Source organism: Lactuca sativa, chromosome 5 (assembly GCF_002870075.4).
Source record: "Lactuca sativa cultivar Salinas chromosome 5, Lsat_Salinas_v11, whole genome shotgun sequence".
Taxonomy (NCBI): Eukaryota; Viridiplantae; Streptophyta; class Magnoliopsida; order Asterales; family Asteraceae; genus Lactuca; species Lactuca sativa.
The window spans coordinates 15,320,993-15,336,900 of NC_056627.2; the positions used below are offsets into that span (position 1 = coordinate 15,320,993).

Genomic DNA, 15,908 nt, shown 5'->3' on the forward strand with positions numbered 1-15,908 from the left:
GGATCAGTGCATATAAGTTTAAAATCTAATAGATTTTGGTAAATGGCAGGAATGTGGAATTCTTACATTTTTCGATAAGGATTTGAGAGTGTGAAATGAGAATCATTGGAATTATGTTTAATCGATCTATTTCACAAAGTAAGGATCGTAAACAAACATAGTATGTACACTTTGTGTATGGCATAACTGGTGTTTAGAAAAACATAGTGTACATGCTTGCGGCATGGGACAACTAGTGTTTTTTGAATTCAAGTATAAAGTTGATAAAATTGAAACATTGAATGATGAGTAACCAATATGGTGCTTAGATAAAAGGTGTGTATTTACTCTCAAAGAGTTGGGGCCATATATGATTAGTATTATTCTTATGTTTTAGTTTGCATGTTTTGACTTCCAGAATAACTAGGTCATTCTTCCCGAATGACTAAGTTATTCAAACCATCAACATTCGTTAATACATTGGAAGTAGGTATTAAATCAAGACTGTCATGAGTTGGCTTGTAGATGTCTAAGATGTTGGACATGAAAATAGTTGCTACAACACTCATGAGTACTCATAAGTTCTGAGTATTGGATTCAACCCACGATCATTTGAATCACTTCATGGATTTTATCACGAATGATCATGAGACGATAATATCCTATTTTCTTCAAACCTGGAGATATGAGTTGTTACTATGAGTTGGTTATACATTGATTGCACGAAAACGCATTGGTAACTCGATGTTGTAAAACGTGCCTTTGTGTATGATTCAACAAGTAGTAGAACAATCCATATGAGTCGAAGTTTATCCATTCCTTTTACCCTTAAAGGGATAAAAGCGATATATGTGAACCCCTCAATGATTTAATGATGACACTTGTGAGTGCTTGGCCAAGCCAGGGCTGATTTGATTTGTTCAATCAGTCAGTCGCCATAAATTGAAAATCGGGAAATAACAAATGGACAGAGACAATGATTATAATCCTTGTCTCAGTTCATATGATATCTATAATGGAGGAATATATGATCCCTTATTTAATGGACGCGTCATTGATTTGTTCATAATTCGACAGTGTCTTTAAGAGCTACGATTGCTAGTCGGGTTATGAAGTCATACTTTCAATAATAGTTTTAGACTTATCCAAGTGGGAGACTGTTGGATTAGATGTCTAAGCCCATAACTATTATTGGTATGTACTCGACCCGAGTGTAGCATGGTCCATTTGGGTTGCATATCATCAGGAAAATTTGTTAGGATGAACTTTTGAGAGAAGGTAATTTATGGTTTATTAATATTTTATAAGTTATAATATATTAATAGGAAATCATATATTTTAATTAGTATTGATCAAGAAGTAATTTAGTGATCAAAAGATACTAATGAAATCTATGGGGACTAATTATGATAGTTAGTTATATTTCTTTGTGTTGGGCTTATGATCCATGTTGGACTAAGTTTATGTATGGATACATAAAGAGTTGGGCTACATGAACCATGGATCATAAAACCTATGGGTATGGATTTGGGTTATACCCATGACCTTTGGAATCCACACATATAAATACATGCTCTTAACCTCAAAAACGCCACTTGAGTCGTTCTTGGAGTTCATGGGTGTTTTTGGGTGCATGGAATTCTCTCTCAAGTTCTAACTTTGTCAATGATGTGTTGTGACTTCATTTGAGGCTTCCACACTATTGGGGCTAAGCTCTATAAGGCCAAATACACCAAGACTTCAAGCTCTATGAAAAGGTATGTTATCCTAACTAGTATCTTATATGGTTTATGTCAAATGTATGCGAGTTATAGGTTTAATGCCTTGGAAACCATTTGCATGTATAATTAGTGAAAACATAGATCCAAGGTACTTAGAGTGGTATGTGCACCATAGGATGTTGTATAATACCAAAAACCCAACAGTTAAAGGGTAACTCGATGAGTTAGATCACGAATTTGAGATTCTCTGAATTTTGAAACTCGACGAGTTGAGTCAACCAGGATGTTGAATTCGACCAGAACGTTGACTTTGAATTTGACATTCACCCAAGATTGACCCTTCAAGAGGATATAAATATGAAGGAGTACCTAAACGAGACTGATATGTGTATGAGGTTGAGGAGAGTTGATCCCAACATCGAGGACAGTTCAGTTACTGCACGACATTGAGGTGAGTTACCTTCTAGTAGAAGTGGGTCTAAGGCTACAATGCCGACCCACTAAGTAGGAGTAGTAGTTAGATGATTGTCCTCGTGATAATTATCTGGTATGCCATTATCTGTTATGCTTTAAGTGCTAGGATTCTATGGTATATGTCGTAGTAGTAGTAGGGGTGAAATAGTCTCCGGTTACCTGTTGAAAGATACCGAAGGGGTAGATAGTACCCATGCATGCCTAGCAGTATATTCATGTTATGTTATTATGTGGTAGTGGTAGGGGTGAAATAGTCCCCAGTTACCGGTTGAAAGATACCGAATGGGTGGTCAGCTCCCGGTTACCGGTTGAAAGATACTGAAGGGGAGGTAAGCTCCTGGCTACAATTTGAAAGATACCGAAGGGAAGTCCAGCTTATGGTTATGCCAGTCAGATACCGGTGGAAAGATACCGAGGGATAGGCATTATATGTTTATGGTATGTGGTGTGATGGGGGAACTCACTAAGCTTTGTGCTTATGGTTTTGCAATTTTGGTTTCAGGTCCTTCTTCTTTGAAGGGAAAGGAGCCGACACGATAGCAGCGCATCACGCCACTATTTTCCACATTTGATGCTCTTGGGATTGTACTCTGACATGGTTACTACACTATGACATGTGTTTGGGACATATGATCTTTGGCTTTGATGGAATGAATTGACTTGATGATGTTTTCTTAAAAAAAATTTATGAGTTGTTATATCAAAAATGAAATTTTTGGTCATGATTTTTGGGATGTTACAGTGTGTGCCACGTGCCTGCCCTCCAGCCCTATAAATTATGCGTTTTCCCCTCATTTCACTTCATTTCACTTCATATCTCCCTCCGATTCTCTCTGGAACTCTTTCTATCCCTTACTCCCTTTTCTCCCTGGTTCTCGATCACTTTGGCAAACCCCTACAGTGTCAGCTATCTAGAGAATATAAGCTCTCGGGTAAGAGTTATGCCCAAGTATTTCCTGATTTTCGCTAAAAATTTCTATAAGTTAAGCTACACTTATTTTATTTCAAGTGTAAATTTTATTTATGTTCATAGTCGTTATTATGAACCTATAAATAAAATTTATTAGTGATTCCAAGTCATCATATTGATTGATCTATTTACAGGAATGATGTCTAGGCTAAATTTAGTGAGGTGTTTAAAGTGAGATTTCCAAACAGTATACTCTATATACCAAACGGACCCTACCTCCGATATGATCCTACTTGGTTGTTCCTTACTTAATAAATCTTGATGTACACATTGGGATCAATGAGGAATCTAGACTATCATTAGTCACCAGGAATATTAGACTAAGATTCAGTATAAATCATACTTAGGTTATGTCAAGGCAAAAGCTAAGGTGTTAGACGAAGCTCTGCCTAAAATCACCAGTCATCCACCTAAGTCAAGTAAGTGCATAGTCCCTTTCATGAACATGATTTTAATAAAAGTATTAAATATCTATAAGAGAGTTTGTATGCAAAGTATATTCTTATTGTCGGGAATATGTGTTAGAAATGTATTTGAGGATATATGATATGCGAACCAGTTATGGTTCTACATGTGTTATATATATATATATATATATATATATATATATATATATATATATATATATATATATATATATATATATATATATGATATGCGAAGTAGTATTGGTATTGTCATATTTATACATATTTTTAGGCAATATTTATTTACATTTTTTTGAACAATTTGGTCATTTATATAGAATAATGGTACTAATAAAGATAAATTGTTATTTGCAGCCAAATTAAAGCATTTTCGAAGAAAGGGACAAAAAATGACAAAACATGGAAATTTGGAGACTTGGACTACAAAAGTAGAAGAAACCTACGAATTCATCTTAAACTCACGACGTGAACCACAAGTTCATGACGTGGACTTCAATTTCCAGAAGATAAATACGTGTGAAGTAAGAATCAGTGCCCGATAACGATATCTCTAAGTTCACGACATGAAGCTTCTTTTCACGATGTGAGTCACAACTTTCGGGAAAAGTATATAAAAACTTGATCATTATGATTTTAAGGACTTTTTGCTACCTTGGAGGGTTCTTGGACACGAATTAGAGAAGAAGAAGAAAAGTTTTGGAATTGGTTTTCAACACCAAGGAAGAAGAAGTCCGATATTTGACTCATATTTTGGTATAATTAAACATGTTTTTGATTATGGATTTTGTTTGCTTGGTTGCTAGTATGTCCAGATAAATCTAGCTGCTTCTGTTAGCTAGATGAAGGTGGAACTCATGGTTTATTTACTTTAGCTTTGAATTACTAGTTGGTTAAGACTTGTGTTGGATTGACTTTACCTAGCATGTTTGTTTGATAATTGATTGCTTTAAATTCTTATTCTGTGTAGTTAGTGGATATGATGTTACATGAATTTGAATACCTAATAATCAGTGAACACTAGTTTATTAGAGCTAAGATCAAACCAATCTTAGATAAGAAATTGAATTATTAAAATTAAGTTGTGCTAGAGAACTCATGATTATGACCATAATGTGTGTTTACCAAATCAATCTTACAAAGCTCCAATTTCATTTAATAATCAATTATGTGTTAATTATTGTGCGACCATACATAGATTTACATGAATTGATTAAAGTTAGTAGATTTAGAACTAAATTGCTAATATTGTCTTAATTGGTAACCAACAGTAATTGTCATAGCTAATTAGTACCCATTGAGTGAAAGTGGATTCAAACTAACAGAAGTGTTTGTTTATTGATTGAATTTGTGTTAAAGAATTAAGTTCATCTAACCTTGCAAAATTAGATAAAACCCTTTCCTTTGATGATAATTAGGTTAGTTTAATAGTAATTAGATTAATTAGTCAATATCGTTCCCTGTGATCGACACCCGACTTACCCGAAGCTATACTATAGTCTGAATAGGTACACTGCCTAGGTGCAAGTAGTTAGTTAATGTAGTTAGGTTATAAATTTAAAATTAGGTGTAACCATTTGCACACATCAAGTTTTTGGCACCGTTGCCAGGAAACGACTTATTTGATAGTTTATTTATTTGCTTTAGATTAATCGATCCTTTTTGTGAGGTAAAGCATGCAAAAAGTTACTTTTTCAGCTTATTTTTTTGTTCTAGTACCTAACCCACGACGTGAGCCTTAAGCTCACGAAGTGATTTCAGTATTTTCTCTTTTTTTTTCGTTTTTCTTTTCTGCTTGTTTTTCTGCGACAACACGAGATTGTAGGCTTTACCACGTCGTGGTGGACAGTCAGTAAGAAATTTTTATTTAGTTTTTGTTCAGTTTTACATTTTTATTTTGTTCATTTTGTAGGAGTTCATGACCAGAGGTTCCAACACACCTTTGGTACCACCACTTGAAGATCCAAAGTCATCCCTTCACAAAAAGAAGGATAAGAACGTGAAAGACGATCAAACACCAAAGAAGACACCCTTACAGGAGTTCAAGTCAGTGTCTCAAAGAAGTCGGGGAAGAAAACGGGAGAATCGAGTTCATCTTCAAAGGACAAGAGCAAGATTGAAAGCTTAGACCAAATACCAATCCCAAACGAATCTGAATATGAGTCCGAGAACGAATTTGGACTATATACGAGCGAACCCGAAGACGATACAAGCAACGAAATTGCGAACATTGAAGAAATGTCTATGGGAGCTTACTAGAAGCGTATTCGAGAAGATGTTGGTCTGGGATTAGTACAACCCGCAATTCCCGCCACTACCACATTCGAGTTGAAGGGACACATCATTAATGCACTAACGGATATTTCGTTTTATGGAGAGGATCATGAGGATGCTTTTAAGAATCTCGATGAGTTCAACGACATTGCTGACTATTTCAATGTCACAAATGTCAATAGAGATACTATAACATCCCAAATTTCGAGGCCAAAAATTTCATTTTAAGATTGAGTAAATCATAGAGCAAGTTACCAAAACATTGTCAATATTAAAACATTTATATAAACATAAAGTCATGTCTCAAAAACCATATCATCAGTAACAATGAAAATCAGAGCACAATCCTAAAAAATCTGATGCAGAAACCATGTGTGTGATGCGTTGCTACCCCGTTGGCTCCTTCCCCTTAGACGAAGAGGAACTAGAAACTAAAACTGAAACTATAAGCACGAAGCTTAGTGATTTCCCCAATCATACCACATACCATATAACATCATCGGTATCTTACAACCGGTAACTGTCATCGGTATCTTTCAACCGGTAACCATCATCGGTATCTTTCAACCGGTACACGCCATCAGTGTCTTTCAACTGGTAACTGTGGACTATTTCACCCCTAGCACTAGCATACAGTAACAAGATATAATCATACAGTCAGGCATAACTAGGTACTGTCCTACCCTTTGATCCTAAATATCGATGTCAGGGACAACCAATCCCTTCTACACACATAGCATATCACACAGGCATATCTCATTACCAAAACATGTAACCATACCAGGATAATTATCACAAAGACAATCATCTACCAAATACCCCTGTTGGTGGGTCGGCATTGTGGTCGTAAACCCACCCTTACTAGAAGGTAACTCACCTCGATGGCATGTAGTGTCTGAACTGTCCTCTGCGTGAAGATCAACTCTCCTCGACTCCTCACTCCCTACATAACAACCCTTCTAAGTCAATGAATAAAACATATAACCCTAACCAAGGTCCACCCAAGTCCAATCGAAGTCAACATTGGTCAAAGTCAATATCCAGTTGACCTGACTCGCCGAGTTGGCCTACCAACTCGTCGAGTCCATGCTCCTCTATCCCGATACAAACCCCGACTCAGCTCGTCGAGTCTATCAAGAACTCGATGGGTTCTCCTTCAATAGTAACATCGGGACCATCTTTATCCGACTCGTCGAGTTCATCTCCCTCATAAGAACTTGTCCAGTCTATGACTCGCCGAGTTGTATGAACAACTCGTCGAGTCCATTTTTAAAGGTTGGGAGATTTCCTTGGACTCGCCAAGTTTGCTCAATCCACTTGTCGAGTCCTATGAGGTCTAGGTCCTTTTTCGTGTCTAAACAACCAAGGGACCTCCTTCCTAACAACTAATCCATCCTCAGAAAGGTTTTGGTGTTCAATGCTCACTGACTCGCCGAGTTCCAAGAACAACTCGTCGAGTCCATCCTTGACCATTACTACATAGTCAATTTAAATGGGATTTAACACACCAAAACCATAGATCTGGCCTCCTAATTTCCATTTTATACGTAAAGTTCCAGGCATGATGCACATGCATGGATTTTTAGCTCAAAAATCCATAGAAAGTGCTCTACAATGTGCATGGGGCTCTCATGGCCATAATGTTGGCACCTTTATGCCATGAGACCCCTCTTAAGGCCCAGATCTAAGGTCAATGCCCACTCAACCCCTTATAATCCGAAAATCGCTTAGAAAGCCATAAAATCCCAATTCCAAAGATGAATAAGCACATAGATAAGTCAAGACAGGGGCATTTACCTTGATGAAGCTGAAAATGGGGTAAGATCTCTGGATCCACAAGTTCCAACTCGAAGTCCCAAGTTTCCTCCTTCCTTCCAAGCTCTAGAAACCAACCAAGAACACCAAAATTGCCTTAACACACATACAAACGACTAGGGTTTCAATATACAGCTTTAGGGGAGTGTTAGGGACAATGAAGGCTGAGTTAAGGTGTTTATATAGGGTTACACTCTCCCAGCACCTACTCGCCGAGTCAGTCACCCGACTCGTCGAGTAGGTCACTTAAAATGTCCGCGGGTCATGATCCTACTCGACGAGTTGATCCCCCAACTCGTCGAGTCCTAGAGAAAAACACAAACTACATGAATAAAAAGGCATACCAGGAATCAGGTGTTACAAAACTCCCCCACTTATCTTAGACTTCATCCTCGAAGTCTGTTGCTCGATCCTGAAAAAGCTCGGGGTAATGCTCCCTTATCTCGTCCCCCGGCTCCTACGTCCACTCCGAGCCCCTTCGGTGCCGCCACTGCACCTTTACCAGCTCCACTCTCTTGTTCCTCAGATCCTTTGGCTGCTTGTCAAGGATCATCACTGGCCGCTCAATGTAGTTCAGGCTGTCATCAACCTAAATGTCCTCTAAATGCACCACTGCCAAACCGTCCACCAAACATTTCTGCAACTGGGAAATGTGAAAGGTGCTATGAATCTGACCGATTTCAGCTGGCAGATCCAGTCTATACGCCACCTTGCCCACTCGGGCTATAACCCTGAAAGGTCCGATATACCTGGGGCCCAACTTTCCCTGGTTCCTGAATCGAATGACGCCTTTCCAAGGTGACACACTCAGGAGGACCATATCCCCGACCTGGAACTCCAGGTCTGACCGGCGCTTGTCGGCATAACTTTTATGCCGACTCTGAGCAGTTTGAAGCCTGCTCCGGACCTGTTGGATCTTCTCCGTAGTCTTGAGTACCACTTCGGTGCTCCCCATGACACTCTGGCCCACCTCACCCCAACATATCGGGGTCCTGCACTTCCTCCCATACAACATCTCGAAAGGGGTACGGTCGATGCTCGCATGATAACTATTGTTATATGAGAACTCTGCCAACGGAAGATAAGTATCCCACCTACCTCCGAAGTCTATAACGCACGCCCGCAGCATATCCTCCAAATTTTGGATGGTCCGCTCACTCTAACCATCAGTCTGCGGATGAAAAGCAGTGCTAAAATGCAGACGAGTACCCAGCTCGTCATGAAACTTCTTCCAAAACCTGGAAGTGAACCGTACATCTCTGTATGAAATCACCGACACTGGCACCCCGTGCCGTGCCACCACTTCCCTAATATAGATGTCGGCCAACTTTTCGGCCGAAATGCTCTCCTGAATCAGAATAAAATGGCCGCTCTTGGTCAATCGATCGACGTTGACCCAAATCGAATCCACTCCTCGCGCGGTCCTGGGAAGCTTTGTGATAAAACCCATCGTAATGTCTTCCCATTTCCACAGCAGGACATGCAACGGTTGGACCTTGCCGTGAGGTCTCTGGTGCTCAGCCTTGACCTTCCTGCACGTCAGGCACCTTTCCACAAACCACGCCACATCCCTCTTCATACAGGGCCACCAATAATCAAGACGGAGATCCCTATACATCTTCGTACCCCCGGGATGAATAGAGAACCTGGATCTGTGCGCCTCTTCCATCAATACCTGGCGCACACCCCCATGATATGGAACCCACACTCTACGGTGAAGATTCAACAATCCCCGGCTGTCATAGTCGAAGGAGGGAACCTGACCCACAATCTGCTCACTCTTCCGATGCTCCACCTTCAGGGCCTCCTGCTGGGCCTCTCGAATCCACTCCAATAGTGGAGTCACCACTGTCATCCTCATACAGATATCCTTGGTCGGCACTGCCTTGCGGCTAAGCACGTCGGGCACCACATTGGCCTTCCCTGGGTAGTAGAGGATCTCGCAGTCATAATCCTTTACCACATCAAGCCAGCGACGTTGCCTCATATTCAGATTTGGCTGGTCCATGAGATACATCAGGCTCTTGTGGTCTGTGTAAATAGTACAACGAACCCATAGAGGTAATGATGCCAAATCTTGAGGGAAAACACAATAGCCCCTAGCTCCAAATCATGCTTCGGGTAGTTCGCCTCGTGAGGCTTCAGTTGCTTCGAAGCGTAACCAATAACATGCCCTATCTGCATCAATACTGCGCCCAAGCCCAAGATGGACGCATCGCATTATACAACAAAATACTCCATGACCTCTGGCAGGGCTAAGATCGGTGCCTCGCACAATATATGTCTCAATGTCTCGAATGCAGCCTGCTGATCAGGCCCCCAATGAAGGACCACGACTTTCCTCGTCAGCCTGGTCAGGGGCACGACTATCTTGGAGAAGTCCTAAATGAATCTCCGATAATAGCATGTCAGTCCCAGGAAGCTCCGAATCTCGGATGGAGACCTCGGAACCTCCCACCTCATCACGACCTCTACCGTGGTTGGATCAACCGAAATCCCATCCTGGTTGACAAGGTGCCCAAGAAACTGCACCTCGCACAACCAGAACTCACACTTGGAGAACTTAGCATACAATTTCTCCTTCCTCAAAGTATCCAGAACCTCCCACAAGTGCTCCTCATACTGCTCTCGCGTCTTGGAATAGACCAAGATGTCATCGATGAAAACTATCATAGACCGATCCAACATCGATCTGCACACATGGTTCATGAGATCCATGAATGCGGCAGGAGCATTGGTGAGCCCGAAAGGCATCACCACAAACTCCTAGTGGCCATAACGTGTTCGAAAAGCAGTCTTCTGCACATCCTCCTCTATGATCCTCATCTGATGATACCTGAACACAAATCAATCTTGGAGAACCAAGATGCTCCATGTAGTTAGTCAAAGAGGTCATCGATCATCGGGAGTGGGTAACGGTTCTTTACCGTTACCTTATTCAGCTCCCGATAATCTATATACATCCGATGCGACCCGTCCTTCTTCTTCACAAACAGAATCGGGGCTCCCCAGGGCGAACTGCTCGGTCTAATGAATCCCTTGTCTAACAGCTCCTGCAGCTGTGTAGACAACTCCTGCATCTCAGGAGGAGCCAACCGATACAGTGCCTTGGCTATCGGAGCAGCACCGGGAAGTAGGTCAATCCTGAACTCTACCTGCCTCTCCGGAGGTATCCCAGGTAACTCCTCAAAGAGTACATCCGCAAACTCTCGTACTACGGGTACATCGCCCACCGTTTCCCTTCCCTCCTCCCAGGTATCCACAACATTGGCGACATATCCTACACAACCCTGCTGAAAGTAGCATCTAGCCCTCGATGCTGAACATAAAGTTGGTCCTCGTTGTGGCCTCTTGTTCTGAACTACAAGCTCTCCCCCACTTGGGGCCCTGACCCGCACCAACTGCTGCGCGCAGTCAATCACCGCCCCATTGGGGCTTAGCCAATCCATACTGATAATAACTTTTTTCCCCCGCAAAGGCAAGGGAACCAAGTCTACCAGGTAACATTCCTCGAACAACCTCAAAACACAATCCCGGTAGACCTCTGATGCTCGCACTGACCGGTCGTCTGCAATCTCGACCTCTAGAGGGCAATCCAACATGCCCGAAGACTCAGGAAACTTCTTGCTAAGCGCAAGAGAGACAATCGATCGGCTAGCACCCGAATCAAACAACAACTAAATTGGGATACCGTTCACATGGAACAATCATAACATAGAACATACATATAACATATCAAAATCATAACGACATAACATAAAAGATCTGAGAGGAGGAATCATACCCGTCACCACATCGGGTACAGCGCGTGCCTCCTCGGCTGTCAGCTGAAATGCTCGGCTCTGCACCACTGGAGCCTCCGACTTGACCTTCTGGCCATCCGTAACCCTCGCAGTCGCCAGAGTTGGCACCACTGCCGACTCCGCTACTGCTGCTGATGTCAATCTGGGGCAATTGGCCTTTTTATGGCCCCTCTGATTGCAATGAAAGCAAATCAGGTCTGACATCTGAATCGCAGGAGTAGGGGCAATACAATCTGTTCCAAAATGCCCAATATTACCACACTTATAGCAGTCTGAACCCGGCCCAATGCGGCAAACTCCCTCATGTGACCGACCGCATTTCCTACAGCGGTCCCGCCTTGATTGGCCTTTCGGCCTACCATCGGATCCCTTGGGCTTCTTCCCCGAAGCCCCTGTCGTCTGTACCTCCTCTTCCTTCCTCTTCCGGATGTGCTCCAAATCAATCTCCCTCTCCCTTGCCCTTGTAATCATGGAATCTAAGGGTAGGGCAAGCTGAAAAACTGACATGCTCCCGGATGTCAGCTCGTAGCATGTCATGGTAGTAGGTCCTCCTCATGTCCTCGTCTCCCGCATACTGGGGCACCAACAAAGACCTCTCCCGGAACTTGGCGGTGATTTCCACCACAATCTTCGTAGTCTGTCTCATATCCAAGAACTCCTTGGCCAGCTGCTGAAGCTCCACAGCTGGTGCAAACTCGGCCCTGAATCGGGTCACGAATTCTGACCACGTCATAGCCTCGATGGCTGGGGCTCCCAACGTATCACCAATCAACTCCCACCAATCTCTGGCTCGATCCCTCAAACATCCTGCAGCAAAACCGATCTGCGACCCTTCCGGGCAGAAGCTCGTCAACTGTGCAGACTCGATGTCTGCGATTCATCTCCTAGCAGCAATGGGGTCCTTCACCCCATGGAAATCCAGCGCACCACTCCCTCTAAAGTCCTTAAAGGACAATGTGCGTGTGCCCGTCTAGCTAGACGCCAGATCACTCCCAAATACCCAAAGGCGATCCTCCATCAGCTCCACGATCCCCTCCTTAATCGACCCAAAAATGACCGGGGTTACACATCATCAACTCGCGTAACCCATCATCAACATGCTCGGATCCCGCACCCAAGCCCGATCATGATCCAGATCCTGAACCTCCCGCTCCATGTCGCGTGACCACCATTCTGAGAGTAAATATACAAATTTCAGGATCACATATACTTCCGAGAGGTCTCACACACTTTCCAAGTTTCCTGGTTCCATCTCGGCCCTCCTTGACTCGAGTACGGATCCTCTGCTTCCAGTAGTACGGGCCCATACTACCTTCCACATCTATCTATACTTTCCTCAAGGATTGCTTCGACTTCATCAAGTCCCTTTTACCGATACCTTTTCCATTGACCTCATCCTAGGCTTCCCTAGGGCACCCCCGACCTACTCTCCGCCATCAGCCACACTAGGAGTCCTCACCACCTCCCTCTAACTAGCTTGCGGATACTGCTACATATCTGCTCACTAGTTAATTAAAGTTGGACAAAACCCTATAGCACAAAGCAAGCAACATTCGTGCATTGAGTAACCACATCAAACATAACCTAATCAGGCCAACCTACTGCTGACTAAGAAGTCCTAGCATACAGCTCATACAATAGGCATTCAAGGCATCCTACCTAGGTCCTTAGCCCTATCTAGCATGTAATTCTCAGAATCGTAAACATAACATAGCAAGTATGGGTATCTTCGGTAAAACTTACTTGAGCCCGGCCGGTCGCACGCATCACACACCTTGTCTTTCTCAAAATTCCTTAACTTAGATTTTAGAAAACCATTTTCTTTGTAAAAATCTTTTAGTCCCTCAGTTTGAGTTCAGATACTCCCGAGGGTGTGTCCGAATCCCTCAAACCAGGGCTCTGATACCAACTTGTAACATCCCAAATTTTGAGGCCAAAAATTTCATTTTAAGATTGAATAACTCATAGAGCATGTAACCAAAACATTGTCAATATTACATCATTTATATAAACATAAAGTCATGTCTCAAAAACCATATCATCAGGAACAATGAAAATCAGAGCACAATCCCAGAAAATATGATGCGGAAACCATGTGTGTGATGCGTTGCTACCCCGCTGGCTCCTTCCCCTTAGACGAAGAGGTACCTAAAACCAAAACTGAAACTGTAAGCACGAAGCTTAGTGAGTTCCCCCATCATACCACATACCATATAACATCATCGGTATCTTACAACCGGTAACTGTCATCGGTATCTTTCAACCGATAACCATCATCGGTATCTTTCAACCGGTACACGCCATCAGTATCTTTCAACCGGTAATTGGGGTCTATTTCACCCCCTAGCACTAGCATACAGTAAGAAGATATAATCATACAGTCAGGCATAATTGGGTATTGTACTACCCTTCGATCCTAAAGACCGATGTCAGGGACAACCAATCCCTTCTACACACATAGAATATCACACAGGCATATCTCACGACCAAAACATGTAACCATACCAAGATAATTATCACCAAGACAATCATCTACCAAATACCCCTGTTGGTGGGCCAGCATTGTGGCCATAGACCCACCCTTACTGGAAGGTAACTCACCTCGATTTCGTGTAGTGTCTGAACTGTCCTTTGCGTGAAGATCGACTCTCCTCGACTCCTCACTCCCTACATGACAACCCCTCTAAGTCAATGAATAAAACAAACAACCCTAACCAGGGTCAACCCAAGTCTAGTTGAAGTCAACATCCAGTTGATCTGACTCGTCGAGTTGGCCTACCAACTCATTGAGTCCATGCTCGTCTATCCCGATACAAACCCCGACTCAGCTCGTCGAGTCTAGTAAGAACTCAACGGGTTCTCCTTCAATAGTCACATCGGAACCATCTTCATCCAACTCGTCGAGTTCATTCTTGAACTCGACGAGTTCATCTCCCTCATAAGAACTTGTCCAGTCTATGACTCGCCGAGTTGTATGAACAACTCGTCGAGTCCATCTTCAAAGGTTGGGAAATTGCCTTAGACTCGCCGAGTCTGCTCAATTCACTCGTCGAGTCCCATGAGGTCCAGGTCCTTTTTGTGTATAAACAACCAAGGGACCTCCTTCCTAACAACTGATCCATCCTCATAAAGGATTTGGTGTTCAATGCTCACTCACTCGCCGAGTTCCAAGAACAACTCGCCGAGTCCAACCTTGACCATTACTATACAGTCGATTTAAGTGGGATTTAACACACCAAAACCATATATCTGGCCTCCTAATGTCCATTTTATACGTAAAGTTCCAAGATTGATGCACATGCATGGGGTTTTTAGCTCAAAAATCCTTAGAAAGTGCTCTACAATGTGCATGGGGCTCTCATGGCCCTGAAGTTGGCACCTTGATGCCATGAGACCCCTCTTAAGGCCCAGATCTAAGGTCAATCCCCACTCAACCCCTCATAATCCGAAAATGGCTTAGAAATACATAAAATACCAATTCCAAAGATGAATAAGCACATAGATAAGTCAAGACAAGGGCATTTACCTGGATGAAGTTGAAAATGGGGTAAGATCTCTGGATCCGCAAGTCCCAAGTTTCCTCCTTCCTTCCAAGCTCCACAAACCAACCAAGAACACCAAAATGGCCTTAACACACACACACAAACGACTAGGGTTCCGATATGCAGCTTTAGGGGAGTGTTAGGGACAAAGGAGGCTGAGTTAAGGTGTTTATATAGGGTGCAAACCCTCAAATTTTGGGTTACACTCTCCTAACACCTACTCGCCGAGTCAATCAACCGACTCGTAGAGTAGGTCACTTAAAATGTCTGCGGGTCACGATCCTACTCAACGAGTTGATCACCCAACTCGTCGGGTCCCAAAGAAAAACACAAAATACTTGAATAAAAAGGCATACCAGGAATTAGGTGTTACAGATACTGTCTTGCTGAGGATGCTACCAGTCACTTTCAAAGGAGCTGCAAAAAGATTGGTTGAAAGCTCTCCCACCTAGTACAATCACTACTAGGGCTCAAATGTGTGAGCAGTTTCTAGACCAATTCTGCCCACCATCCAAGATTTCTAAACTCAAAAAGGCAATAGCCAACTTTTAGCAACAACCAGGGGAGTCACCGTACGAGGCATAGGAGCATTACAAAGGGTTGTTAAGGAATTGTCCTCAACATGATCTTAATGTCAAACAAGAGATATCTATTTTCTATGATGGGTTCAATGTATTGACAAGGCAACTCCTTGATTCTCAAGGGCCATTGACAAGGAAAAATCTGAGGGAGGTCAAGGAGTTAGTTGAAGAATTCGCAAAACACTCTCGTGAGTACCACAACCCTAGACAAGATGGAGCAAAAGGCAGTATGGGTGCACATTCTGAAGAGATGGCTGCTATGATGGCAATGCTAAATACTATGGACCGGATATTGACTCAAATGGACCAATCAATTCATGCAAT

At 42.7% G+C, this 15,908-nt stretch overlaps 1 non-coding gene across 1 annotated transcript; it reads right to left on the bottom strand.

Annotated features, from left to right (window-relative positions):
- Nucleotides 1-15,525: 15,525 nt before the first annotated feature.
- Nucleotides 15,526-15,632, bottom strand: LOC111878114 (small nucleolar RNA R71). The gene has a single exon (XR_002845625.1). It is a non-coding gene; the product is annotated as a small nucleolar RNA R71 (small nucleolar RNA).
- Between the last annotated feature and the right edge of the window lie 276 nt (nucleotides 15,633-15,908).